This window comes from Bos javanicus, chromosome 18 (genome assembly GCF_032452875.1).
Source record: "Bos javanicus breed banteng chromosome 18, ARS-OSU_banteng_1.0, whole genome shotgun sequence".
Lineage (NCBI taxonomy): Eukaryota > Metazoa > Chordata > Mammalia > Artiodactyla > Bovidae > Bos > Bos javanicus.
Window position 1 is genome coordinate 32,932,990 of NC_083885.1, and position 14,277 is coordinate 32,947,266.

Here is a 14,277-nt window from a genome sequence, read left to right on the forward strand (position 1 = left end):
AGGGAGCTCACTGGGCTCTGTGAAATAAAGGTTGTGCCTTACAGTAGACCTAGAGTGGATGAGTACAGTGAAGGCTAGGTGTGCAGAGACAACAGCTGAGTGGGGGTCTAAACAGCACAACAGTGGGCCCATTACTAGAGGGTCCTGAAAGCTTGAAAAGGAATTCAGATGCCTCAAAGGGAAAGGATTAGTAGCAAAGTAACATACTATCTGGATTTAGGGACACTGTTCAGGATATGTATGAAAAACGGATCGTGCTGGAGTTGACAGAGGGAAAAGTAACCCTGGAAGCATAAAGATCTGTGAGGTGGCAACTGCAGCAAAATCTTGGAGAAAGGGATTCTGGCTTGCATTTGATGGTGGCAATGTGGGTAGACAGAATAAAGTGTTTCAGAGATAATCAGAGAGCAAACCAATCGGAATCAATTACTCCTGGAGATAAGAGGCTAGGAGGTATATAGGATGCATCATGTTTCAGATTCAGTGAGTTTTGATGCTGGCACTGAAATGTGGCACACAGGACAAGGCAAAGGCTTAGGGGGAGAGGTCATGACTTGCATTTGGCCTCTGCATCTAGGTCACTTGGTGGACACTCACAGCGAGATGAGCCACTGACACACGCAAGGGTGAGTTCTACGATGGGACCGTGTGGCAAGTCATGCTGCTAGAATTAATTCTTAAAGTTTCATCGGAATATTTCAACATCCTATAAAAATAGCTTCAGTTCCTAGTGACCCGATAAAGGAGGTAAATGTATTCATAGAATCCTAAAACTTATGGACCATTAGTTACTCTGGACCCAACCACCTTTGTGGCCCAGAGAAGAGTTTGTTAACCCAGGGGCACACAGACAGTGAATGATAGAGCCAGGTTTGGAGCTCAAGTCAGTCTCCCAGCTTAGGATCTAGTGCTCTGTCTTTTGAGAGCTAAAAGATTCAGCCTCCTAGCAATCTCTTTTCCTTGAGGGATATAAGCCACCTTGTACACATTTAAAGAATTCTTTTCAAAAGAAGAAAAGGGGATAAAGAACAACATGGTAGTCGTGTTAGTCTCTCCAGCCAAGTTTTTGCTATGGAATTATATAACCCCTTTAGTTCCTTCTATCTCCTATCAACCTTCTATGGTCCAAAAAGAAAAACACCCAAAACAAAAAACTATTATCATCTTCGTACAGGCACATAATAGGTGCCCCCTAAAGATAACCCAATAATAACAGGAATAATCACATTCCTCAAGGCTCAGGATAACTTCCCTGTCAAATTCTACTTGGGATCTGTGAGGGCAGGCACATTTGCGGGATGGTCCTGGAAACCATCATTTCTGTCCCCGCAAATAAAGTAATGATACACTCAGTAACGCTGGTCCATCTTACCTTCTTCACCCATTGGATACTTGCTGCCAGTTTCTGTAACACAAAACTCCACCCATCTGATTGGTCATTCAACAAATGGCAACCGGAAGGATCGTCAGGAGACCTCTGAGCCGAATACACAGCGATTTCTGCAAAAAGTGAAAGGATCATTAGTAACCTGGAGGTGACATGAATCAACAGAATGATACTCTCCTAAACGCTGGGGGTACACAGTTGCACAGGATACGCTTTTCTCTTTGACAATAAGGGTCCATGTATACAGTGAGAGATGTAAATAAATGACCACAATGGTGTGCAAAGTGGGAAAAACTTGTCATGAGGTACCACAGGATGGTTCAATGAATGTTATGCATTCGGTTCTTTGATAACAAAGATAAAAGCAGTCATGTATCCAACGTCGTGAACTATTCTACATACTTCACACGTATTTGCTCTAGCACGAACGACAAACCTGTGGGGGAGATAGGAAATCGTAGACTCAGTTGCTGATAGAATCCACATTTTACTGGCCTCCAAAGCTAGTTTCCTCCCTTCTAAAGAGAGAAGCACCATCCTGGTGCTGTCAAATCCTGGTGGAGTGACAGACTCAAGGGCAAAGAGTGACAGCGGTGGCAGTCGTGACAGGAGATGTCATCCCCACGCTGGCAGAGCAGAGCACTGGGCTGACAGAGCTGCGATTCTTTATCAGGACTACATTCCTCTGTGTTCCCCCTCCTGCTCCACATCACATTCTCAAGTTTCTGTGTGTGGGGGCTGTGTTCTGCCTGGATGCTGGTCTGATTCATCTTCATATCTCCCGAAGTGTCTACCACTTTTCCTAGCCCAGAGCAGCTGTTCAATGTATATTTGCTGAATGAATGAAGAGAGGAATATGGAGTGTCTGAACAGCTGCCGTCTTCAAAAAACCAAGGCACTGAACCAAGGAAGGTGCCGCTGGCATAACTTCCCAAACACGACAGCAGAAAGGAGTTCTTGAATGTCCTTCCTCTCTAGAACATCTACTTTCGAGGATCAACCCGGGCTGCACTAAGGGCTTAAACAGCTTCTTACTTTGACTTTGTGTCGTGTCTGACTTTTTTGCAACCCCATAAACTGCAGACCGCCAGGCTCCTCTTCCCATGGGGATTCTCCAGGCAAGAATACTGGAGTAGGTTGCCATGCCCTTCTCCGGGGTATCTTCCCGACCCAGGGATCGAATCCAGGCTCTCCTGCATTGCAGGTGGTTTCTTTACCATCTGAGCCACAAGGGACGCCCACTTTGACTCTATTATCCTTCATTCTCCCAGACCCACTTTTCCTTGTTTCATCTTGGCTCTACCTATCAACTCTTCACATACAATGCCTTTTCCAAAACAACAGGGACAACAGCAACATGGGAAAACCCATCTGCACAGGGCTGAGGATGGACTGTACATCTACTGAAATCTGTTCACAGCACCTTAATTTGGTGACTGTAGCAAGAACAGCAGAACTGTCCTGTGCATGCGTGCTCAGTCCATCAGACTCTGCAACCCCATGGACTGTAGCCCGCCAGGTTCTTCTGTTCAAGGGCTTGTCTAGGCAAGAATACTAGAGTGGGTTGCCATGCCCTCCTCCAGGGCATGTTCCCAACCCAGGGATAGAACCTGTATCTCCTTTGGCTCCTACCATGTGTGCTATTTCCAGGATGTCAACAATGGAGCAGGGCTGGGGTCATTCCCAGATGTACCTGGAGTCATGGAGAAAAAGCCACAGGGGAAGGACCTGTTCATAATCCCAGAGGAAGGACCCAGCTCGCAACCATGTCACAGCCACTCTCCAACAGCCCTCCCTGGATGAACCACATGCCCAGAGAACCATACCCTTCTGTGATCCCCTTCCATGTGACTCCAAATTGCCCTGGGGTAACCAATGAAATATCAATAACCTCAGATATGCAGATGACACCACACTTAGGGCAGAAAGCGAAGAACTAAAGAGTCTCTTGATGAAAGTGAAAGAGGAGAGTGAAAAAGTTGGCTTAAAACTCAACATTCAGAAAACTAAGATCACGGCATCTGGTCCCATCACTTCATGGCAAATAGATGGGGAAACAGTGACAGATTTTATTTTTTTGGTCTCCAAAATCACTGCAGATGGTGACTGCAGCCATGAAATTAAAAGACACTTGCTCCCTGGAAGAAAAGTTATGACCAACCTAGACAGCATAGTAAAAAGCAGAGACATTACTTTGCCAACAAAGGTCCATCTAGTCAAAGCTATGGTTTTTCCAGTAGTCATGTATGGATGTGAGAGTTGGACTATAAAGAAAGCTGAGCACCAAAGAACTGATGCTTTTGAACTGTGGTGTTGGAGAAGATTCTTGAGAGTCCCTTGGACAGCAAGTAGTTCCAACCAGTCCATCCTAAAGGAAGTCAGTCCTGAATATTCATTGGAGGGATGATGCTGAAGCTGAAACTCCAATACTCTGGCCACCTGATGGGAAGAACTGACTCATTTGAAAAGACCCTGATGCTGGGAAAGATTGAAGGCAGGAGGAGAAGGGGTTGGACAGAGGATGAGATGGTTGGATGGCATCACTAACTCAATGGACACGAGTTTGAGTAAGCTCTGGGAGTTGGTGATGGCCAGAGAGGCCTGGCATGCTGCAGTCCATGGGGTTACAAAGAGTAGGACATGACTGAACTGAACTGAGCCAATGAAACATAGCAAAAGAGATACTATTAATATATGATTTCAGAAGCTGAGTTCTAAAAACCTGGTAACCTGTCTTGTGTTCTTAGAAAGGTTGCTCTAAGAGAAGTCAGCTGCCATGTCTGGAGTCTGAATGCTCTAGATCCCCATGCTGAGAGGAAGCTCCAGCTAGCCATGTGGAGAAGGTGCACAGATAGTGAGAGAAATGCCCAGCCATCCCCAGCTGCTGTGGGCATCTAAGCTGAAGAGTCAAGTGGTGAGTGAAGATGCCATCTTAGACATCCAACCCACCTGGACCTTCACGTGACTCCAGCCATCTGACTTTACACCATGAGACCCCAAGCAACAACTGCCCAGATGAGTTCACTCAGTTGTAAGAGGTAAGGATAGACAGTTGTTAAAAGACACTAAATTTGGGGATGGTATGTTACCCAGAAATGGATAAATAGAACACCATGAACAGGGATGGAACAGGCATTTGGTGCTGTCCTTACCAATATATTCTCTTTAAATGCGTATAACCACGCTGGGTAGCATGAACCCATCAGGGTTCATCTCACCCCAACCCCCAAAAAGATCAAACTTTTGCCCTGGGCATCTAGCCCATAACACCCACAGTGGGATCAGAATCCAGCAGCACTGACTTCAGAGCCTGTGTTTCCTGTGTTTTTCTCCTGCTGTCTCCAATCAGTTCATGACATGTCTATATCCGTGGCCAGTGTGTTTTCAAAACTTTAGTTGTTATCTATAAAAATGAATTGAACTCCCACTTTGCCTTGCATTCTCTAGTTAGTGTCAGTCGCTCAGTCGTGTCCGACTCTTTGTGACCCCATGGACTGTAGCCACCCAGGCTCCTCTGTCCATGAGATTCTGCAGGCAAGAATACTGGATTGGGTTGCCATTTCCTTCTCCAGGGGCTCTTCCCTGTAAAATATCTCATATAAAACTCCTCTCACCCAAAGCCTGCACTGATCATTAAGAGCTTTGGAAGGAAAGCAAAAATAAATGAGTAAGTTGTCTATGAATTCTGATTACTGCAAACTTTTGAGAAAGAGAGGATTTAGGTTCTATGGACAATGTTGCATATAATTACACTGTGTTTCTTAGAGGAAAAAAAATAAACAGAAAAAAATCTAAGTTGTTTTTGTACTTTTTCAGAGTTGATGGGGGGAAAAAAAGAGTTGACTGGGTCTGAGAGGGCTGGGCAGTGTACTAGAGGGCTGGGCAGTGTACTAGAGGGCTGGGCAGTGTACTAGAGGGCCGGGCAGTGTACTAGAGGGCCGGGCAGTGTACTAGAGGGCTGGGCAGTGTACTAGAGATGTTCTCTTTTTGCACTGTTGGTGTTCTGGGTTGGGATGTTCCTTTCCCTGCCTGTCCCCCACATCTCATGACTCTCCAAGACCTGGAATCATGTATTCCCTTCTGTGACAGGGAAATACAACCTGGCGCTGCAGCACCCATTCCTACCTACTCTCAGGGCACCATCCTTTAGTCCCCCAAGTCCTGTGTACCATCATGGGCCCTCTTCATCTACTGCCCTGCCCTCTACCAGCCCCTCCCATTGCCGTGCTTGGCCACCCACACTGAGCCTCTTAGAATCAGACTCTCCACACCATCTACTAGTTCAGAGAGATTGAGAAACAGGAAAAAGAAATCCATGAAGCCAAGGGTGTAAACTGGGATGGAGAACATACTTGGCACGGGTGTCAAAATCGAGGAGGAAACTCGGCGATGGAGGCAGATTTCCTTCGCTGCACTCTGACCATATGGAAGGCTTGGTACACACAGGGCCACATCCTCCCCTCTGACTCCTGAGTCAAACTGCCATCCCTCTCTTAAGGTTTCTGCTCCAGATCAAATGCCCAGCTCCTAGCTCTCCATGTGTGGGTCTTCTTCTAGAATGTGGGCTCAGCCAGGCCAGGTGTGTTCCTGGATCATTGTCAACAGCACCCCACCACCACCAACAACATATAGTGCTGTGGGGGAGGGTAAGCGCTGAAAGCATACGTGAGTTAGATTAAAAGAGTCTCCACCCCACGTACTCCATCAGCGCCTGCTTCAGGATCCTCAAGTCACTTACTGTGTGTAAGTATGCCACAGCAGTGGTGGGTATAAAAGGGGAAGAACTGCCACTGAGTGGGGGAGGGTTGCCAACGGATAGAGTGACAGCTCCATTTTACAGGTGAAGAAACAGGCTGAGTGGTAAACATCCAAACGTATAGTGCAATGAAGCAACAGATCAAATTGCTAAAAAAAATCCACTCCGTTCCCGCCAGCTTTAAGAATCCATGACAAGACCTACTTGCCAGGGTAAATCATGCCTGTTCCTCTGAAAAGTGATCGTTCATTTCTACTTTTTGGTCTAACAACACAACAGTGAATCTGAGATATTTTGGTAGGGAACTGAGTAATACGAACTATGATTAAATACATTATTATTGAATAAATAAAATATCAGCTTTTTGAAACTTTTATTAGGCAAAGAATTCAAGCAAAGGCCATATCCTTTCCTGGTGGTCTAGGAATACCAGGCTGTGCTGCTGATGCTGCTGTGTGTTCTTGCTCTTCAGGCAGGAGAAGGTGCAGAGGAAGTTGAGACTGGGTGTCTGTAGGTGGGGGCTATTTCCTTGTACAGGGGTCACATGTTCCTGACATTGTGGAAGGGATGAATAAACCAAAACAATACTCAGCACTGGGTGTTTTTCTTTCCTTTTATCACCCAAGGTCCAAAGCCACATGATGAAGCATATTTTGTAAGATAGACAGGTTTGCAGATTATGATTTTTTAAAAAATGAGGGAAGAAGTAAGTTATTAAATGTGAGGGGGCAGGACTTAAAATACAGGCTTTACCTCTTCCAAGCTAATTTGACTTTGGAAAGAACTCTTTGAGCCTCACTTTCTTCACTATAAAATGGGGATATCAATAATTTTTGTGGGATTATTGATTATCATAAAGAATAGTGAGAATAAATACCTCACTTAGAATAGACACTTGATAATTAGTAGCTGCAATTACAAAAACACTTAGGTTATGCTTTTTCAATTGTGTATGATTAAATCGCTTTACCTTCCATTGTATATTTGCTATTTACAGAGCTCTATGGTAGGTGGATAACTTTCATATATTTGTTGTCATTGTTCAGTTGCTAAATTATATCTGATTCTTCGCAACCCCACGGACTGTAGCACACCAGCCTTCCCTGTCCTTCACTCTCTCCTGGAGTATGCCCAAACTTATGTCCTTTGAGTTGGTGATGCCATCCAACCATCTCATTCTTTGTTGCCCCCTTCTCCTCCTGCCCTCAAACTTTGCCAGCATCAGGGTTTTTCCCCACTGTGTCTGTTCTTCGAATCAGGTGGCCAATGTCTTGGAGCTTTGGCTTAAGCATCAGTCCTTCCAGTGAATATTCAGCCTTGATTTCCTTTAGGATTGACTGGTTTGATCTCCTTGCTGTCCAAGGGACTCTAAAGAGTCTTCTCCAGCACCACAATTCACACACATCACTTCTTCGGCACTCAGCCTTCTTTATGGTCCAACTGTCACATCTGTATAGGACTATATTTGCATACATTAATACATACTCATGGAATATATAATTATTATTCATCCATAAGCATTTTCCACCCCATTCCTTTTCATATGAGGAACTGAATTCTCAGAGAAGTTCAGGGACCCCTCAGAGTTCAAAGGCTCAGCTGAGACCTCTGTTCCATAAGACGTTAAAGGCTGCCAGCTGCCCACAGCTCAGGGCTCCCTGCAAACTCGCCATGGCCGGCTACTTGCTGCTTGTGCGGGACGATGCCCAACGTCTGGCTGTAATTACAAGGAAACATCCATAGAGTTCCTGGGCTCCAAATGGATTTGACACAGTGGCCCTTTAAATCAAACTCTTAACACGATTATCTTGATTTCTCTTTGGTAGTTTTTCTAAGTAAGCCATGCCTTTAGAGGCACCTAATACAAAGTGACAACCTTTGCCGTTTTCCAAACCACCGATGGACTGGCGTAGAGAGCGCCCATTGTCACCATGGTAATTACCGCACAATACCTGACGGCCAATGGACAGTCAGGAGGCGCAGGCAGCAGCTGAATCCGGCATTGTCCGGGCCCGATAAAAAGATTAGAAGCCCTGAAAAGCCGGGGAGCAGGATCTCACAGCTCTTTCGCTGGGCCCTGAAAGGCCCATTGTGCTGTCACCATAAATTCTGGGTTCCCCGGGCACTTGACAACTGAAGCCAGGGACAATAGAATTCTTGTGTCCAACAAAACACTCCTTGTCCAGTGTCAGTCTTATCAGCCGCATTTACAAATGTCTTTCGTTGTACCCAAATAATTCCCTATTAGAAGGGCTATTGGGAGCAGAACTAAATAAATATTCACAGCCTTTGTAATATCTTTGGGAAATGAATAAACAAACAGTCTCCTAGCATATGAGCAAACCTCCTGCTACTCTACATTTTATCCCTATTTCTTGCCCAAATGATGGAGTTTCTCTTTCTACCCTTTACCATATTAACAAGTGCAATAGAGGATGCTCCAGTTTTACTTGTACCTACTACATAGCCCCAATATATATAGCCTTGGTGCCTCTACATGCATTTTTCCTTTAATTAATCTTCCCGACAGCACTGGTCGGGGCTTGTTTTATTCTGTTCCTACCTCCTAAAAGAGAAAGGAATCAAACCTCAGAGAAGTTAAATAACTTGCCCAAGATAACAAAGCTAATTAGCAGTAGAATAAGAATTCAAATCCACACTTCCCATGCTCCCAAGGATCTGCCTTCCCACTTCGCCATGACTTCTCTACTGAATAAAAAAGGAATACAATGTCAGAGAAAGAGGAAAAGCTAAACACATCCACTATAAAAGTCACATACATACATGAGTCTATTGTTATAGAACCTGGGAGCACTTAGAAAGAAAATGAAAAGCCTTTCTCCAAGAGAATACATACATATATATTTTGCCCTAAAATAGCAGCAAGTTTATTTTTAAGTTTTGGGGGGCCATGGTGAAGAGGAGATGGAAAGCAAATAAAAATAAATATAATCTAGCTTCAGTACTCTTGCCTGGAAAATCCCATAGACAGAGGAGCCTGGTGGTCTGCAGTCCATGAGGTCCTTAGGAGTCAGACACGACTGAGCGACTTCACTTTCACTTTCCACTTTCATGCATTGGAGAAGGAAATGGCAACCCACTCCAGTGTTTTTGCCTGGAGAATCCCAGAGACGGGGGAGCCTGGTGGGCTGCCCTCTATGGGGTCGCACAGAGTCGGACACGACTGAAGCAACTTAGCAGCAGCAGCAGCAGCCTCAGGAGAATCTTGGGGATGTCCATCAGATCAACTGGAAAAGTTGTAGAAAGCATTGCTGGGGTAAACAAAGCAAGCCGGGCACACGTGATCACACCTGCCTCAGAACAATATCTGCTCCTTCTTCTGAAGTTTATTTAGCTTGTCTCCTTGTCGTGAATGAACAAACATCCAACATTTGACAGTAATGCACATGACAAAACAGAAACCTCCTTGGACAGCAATCTTAGTATTTTATTTTTGGTTGCACTGGGTCTTCATTGCTGCTTGGAGGGCTTTCTCTAGTTGTGGCAAGCAGCAGCTGCTCTCTAGCTGTGGTTCATAGGCTTCTCCTTGTGGTAGCTTCTCTTGCGCAGTGCAGGCTCTAGGGCGAGTGTGCTTCATTAACTGTGGTTCCCAGGCTCTAAGCACAGCCTTAGGAGTTGTGGTGCACGAGTTTACTTGCCTTAAGGCATGGGGATCATCCCAGACCAGGGATGGAACCCGTGTCCCCTGCATTGGCAGGTGGATTCTGAACCACTGAACCACTAGGGAAGCCTGAAGAGCAATCTTTACGTAATGATTCTGAGAATATTTAAACTGTAAACAGTTCCCTACCAGGTGAAGAAACATCCACACTGTGCAACACAGCTGACACAATTCTCCCTGGTCTGTCCCAGCTTCACCTCCTGCCCAGGTAGGGCCTGCTATTCCCAGCAGGCTATGCACCTCCATTCCTCCCCGCACATACTGTTCCCTCAGCTGAATTCCCCTCCCATTCATTGCTGGTATAACTGTGGTGGAACTTTCCCTGCTCCCTGTTGCAGACTTGGGCGTGCAGATTCCCTTGGTATACCCTATTACGTCTTGATTTCTCCCACGGGTAGAGTTCTTTGTTATTATGGCTGTCTGCCTCTTCCAACATTGCATCCAAGAAAGCTTTGAGATCCTAGAAGACAGAAATCAAGTCTTACACTCATTTTCTGTCTGTCCTGGGTCAGCCTGCTAACCCTCTAAAGGGCTTGGCCTATGGAAGAAATGCAGAAAATGTAGAGGTGAAATAGAGAACCACCATAAAAGTGTTTAGTTTTTAAATTTTAGACCACTGAAAACCTATTGCTTTCTTACCTACCTGATGGTAAAATTCATAATCTTTTAAGGACAATAATAAGACACTCCCTTGGCCCAAATTACTGAGCCTTGATAACAGCTATGTGGAGCTGTTCAGTTTGTTTTCTAAAATAGTTAAGATCAGTAAAATGGACTATCATTTTGTAAGCAATTGGCTATTAACAACACTGGGTAACCAATAGGTACTTCCTTAGTGACTGACAGTAAATCCATGTGTTTGTACAAGTACTGAGTTTGAAAAAGTGTGATCAATACTTCCCAAATACTTTCAAAGCCAAGTGAAGCACTTAATCATCTCCGAGGACTCGAGGGTATGGTTACAGTCACGTACACGTGATGCTAGCTCTTTCAGCTCTCCCGCACCCCCTGGAGCTGGGGGGCACCCAGACACACCGTAATCAAAACAGCTAAGACGATTTCTAACAGTTACTGAGAGCTCACAAAGTGCCAGGCCCTGGGCTATCATGTAGAATTTAATCCCATAACCGTCCTATATGTCAGGTGCTATTTTATTTCATAACCAGGAATCGAGGCACAGAAAGGCTGAATAAAGTTGCCCCTTATTCAAAAAGTCACTAAACAACAAAGCCATGATTGGGACACAAGCAGTTTGAACCTATGGCAATCCATCCAACCACGACATTCAACTATTTTCTTCAGACATAAATTAGGGCACTGATTTAGGGAAATAATGCAGTGATTGAAAAAATAAAAAATAAAAAGATCAAGGACTACTACATCACCTTACTAGGCTACTGAAGTATCCAGAGAGAGAGAGAGAGAACAGACATTGATGAAGCACCACCCCCCAAATGAAATGATGAACAGCAAAGACCTCTGACCATGACCCGAGGCCTGAAACAGTAGTTTCATCAAATCTGAGCAGCCTCCATACAGCCAAGAAAGCCACTTATTTGCAAATGTCTTGGTCTTTACACACACACACATACATGGCCATACACACTCTCTGAGAGTTTTTGCTACGTGCACTTCTCACTTTCCTGCATTGGAGAAGGCAATGGCAACCCACTCCAGTGTTCTTGCCTGGAGAATCCCAGGGACGGAGGAGCCTGGTGGGCTGCCGTCTATGGGGTCGCACAGAGTCGGATGCAACTGAAGCAACTTAGCAGCAGCAGCAGCAGAAACAGTCACAGTCTCAGACTTCTCTTAGGAAGAAGAGCAAACTGCACTGGCCATAGCAATATGGCTGATATATGATGTAGTAGGAGAGGGTTCTCTCTTGAGCCCAAGGCTTCTCAAAAGTAAATAGGAGTGTCCTTCTGCAATGTAAAATTAAGAAAAAGAAAATGCCATTTTGTTATTCATCTCTTCTTAGACACTTACTCTGAAGATACAAGCTGCACAAATTCAAAGTGTCGACAAGCTCCACAAGGTCAGGAATCATGAATGTTTTCTTCTTTATTGTAAATCAGGTGGACAGAGGCATAAACTAATGCTCCCAAGTGATTTCTGAACAAATGATCAAAAATAAATAAAGAAGTAAGTCCCTAACACCAAAGTCCCACCTGTGCACAGGTACAAAGAAGGCCCACTGTGGGTGGTGACTTGCAGTTTTTCTTTAGGAATAAATATGAATTTGGCCACAGAGAGACTATATGAGACAGCAGGCTGGTCTAGTGGGCACTCTGCATCCTTATCACACCTCACTAAGTATGCTGGATTCATTCAGGGTCGGCAGGGGAAGTAGGCCATTAAAAGGTTTCAGCTATACTTTGCTGCACTTTATTGGTAGAATAATATTCTCCACTGTGTGCATCAATTTTGAGATTCTTAAAGAATGGCATGCCAATATCAAGAATCTAATATCCTCATAAGAAGCATTTTCTAGGCTGTTCCCCCTGGACTTCCCTCCCAGGCAGAAGTACACACACATACACACACACACACACACACACCATCGTCCATTTCTTTCTTTTCATCTTTAAAAAGAAATTCTTCAAATAACAAGTGAAGGCTACTTTTACCAACTTCAATGATAAGAACTGAAACTGAAGATAAAATGGCATTGATCACAGTTGTGTAGAGTTGGGTCATCTTATTAGACTGAGCTTAGATCATTAATGTGGAAGTGACAGGCAAATGGCCTTTCTGTACTCAAATCAGAGGCTCTGTGAGGTCTTCCACTGTGCTGGGTGCGTGCTAAGTCACTTCCGTTGTGTCTGAGTCTTTGTGATTCTATGGAACATAATCTGTCAGCCTCCTCTGTCCACTGGATTCTGCAAGCAAGAATACTGGAGTAGATGGCCATGCCCTCCCCCAGGGGATCTTTCCAACTCAGGGATCAAACCCACATCTCTTGTGTCTCCTGCATGGGCAGGCTAGTTCTTTATCACTATTGCCACCTGGGAAGCCCCTTCCACCGTAATGTTCACTAGCTAAATCGCCATCTTAAGGTTTCAGCCGGGAAAATCAGGCTGAATTTTGAAACAGGGTTTCTGTATGCTTTCCAGGCTTTGATATCTTCAGTTATCTGATACTGTAAGTGTGTGAGTTACACACACACACACACTATGAACATGCTGATTTCTTACTTCTTAAAATATTTAAACCACATTCCATATCCAGCAACTTATACATTTTGACCCGGGGCACTGGACTGGATTTGATGGTCAGTAAGGTTCTTTCTTGTTCTGAGTCTACAAAATTCTGCAGTTGAAGCAATCAGTTCCCCAGCTAACAGCAGCCCAGCTCCTTCCAACAGAGTTCTGACCACAGTTGGGAAAATACTGAGCTAGAAGATCTCTAGGCTCTTTCCCTCCCTGATAGTCACTCTGAGTCTTTGATTTCATGGGGCAAACCTGATACCAGGATGAAGCCATCTTTAAGAGGACACTGCATATGCAGGAGACCGTGAGGGCAAACAAAGTCTTCCTTTAGTTCTCGGGGAGACATGTAAACACAGCCAGATTTCACAGCCCCTGACAAGATGGTCTGGTTACCTCAGGGACAGCCAGGAACCAGACCAAGTAGGCGTGTCACCCAGCAAGCAGCAAGAGGGTAGGGAGGCCATGCTGTGGATTAGACAGACCTTGGAAAGAAGCGCAGCCCCTGCTAGGGTAGGAAATAGCGGCCCTGCCTGTTGGCATTTGGGACTTGACTCCTCACCAGCTCCATGACTAAGGGTTGTTTCCTTATCTGTAAAACAGGCATCTCAACACCCTTCGGAACCTCTGGTGGTGAGGGCAAATGAGTTAATACATGCAAAGTACACTATTATTTTCTGGGACAAATTAATTGTTCACTAAATGTTAGTCCACATCATCATGATCAAAAATCTATCACATTTCTGTTACACCGACTCTATGTAAAGATGAACAATTAGTGCAATGCCTGACACAATAGGGGCCCAACAAATTACTGTTATTATTATTGCCATTAAATGACAATGAATCAGGAAGTGGAGAAGTACCTTTTCAATTATCTTTCTGTCCTGATCTCAGCAAAAGTAATGTCTCTACTTGCGGTGATCCCTGAACAAATATCTCTTTTAACTGAGAAGGTAGTCTCAGGTTCAGAGTAGACTGACTATATTGTTTCCTTTTTATTTTATTTAGTTGAAGGCTACCTTCTATTTAGGAGGGCTTCCTAGGTGGTGATCATGGTAAAGAACCTGGCTGCCAATGCAGGAGACAAGAGACATGGGTTCAATCCCTGGGTTGGGAAGATCCCCTGGAGGAGGGCATGGCAACCCACTCCAGAATACTGCCTGGAGAATCCCATGGACAGAGGAGCCTGGCGGGCTACAGTCCATAGGGTCGCAAAGAACTGGACATGAATGAAGCGACCTAG

General features: G+C 44.8%; 1 protein-coding gene across 2 annotated transcripts in view; it reads right to left on the reverse strand.

Moving 5' to 3' along the window:
• CDH11 (cadherin 11) overlaps window positions 1–14,277 on the reverse strand; it is a 154,308-nt gene that overhangs the window by 88,218 nt on the left and 51,813 nt on the right. For both annotated transcript variants that reach the window (XM_061387410.1, XM_061387411.1), the window contains exon 2: window positions 1,373–1,500. The gene's annotated coding sequence lies outside the window, so the exon portion shown is untranslated. The remainder of the gene's footprint in view (window positions 1–1,372; window positions 1,501–14,277) is intronic.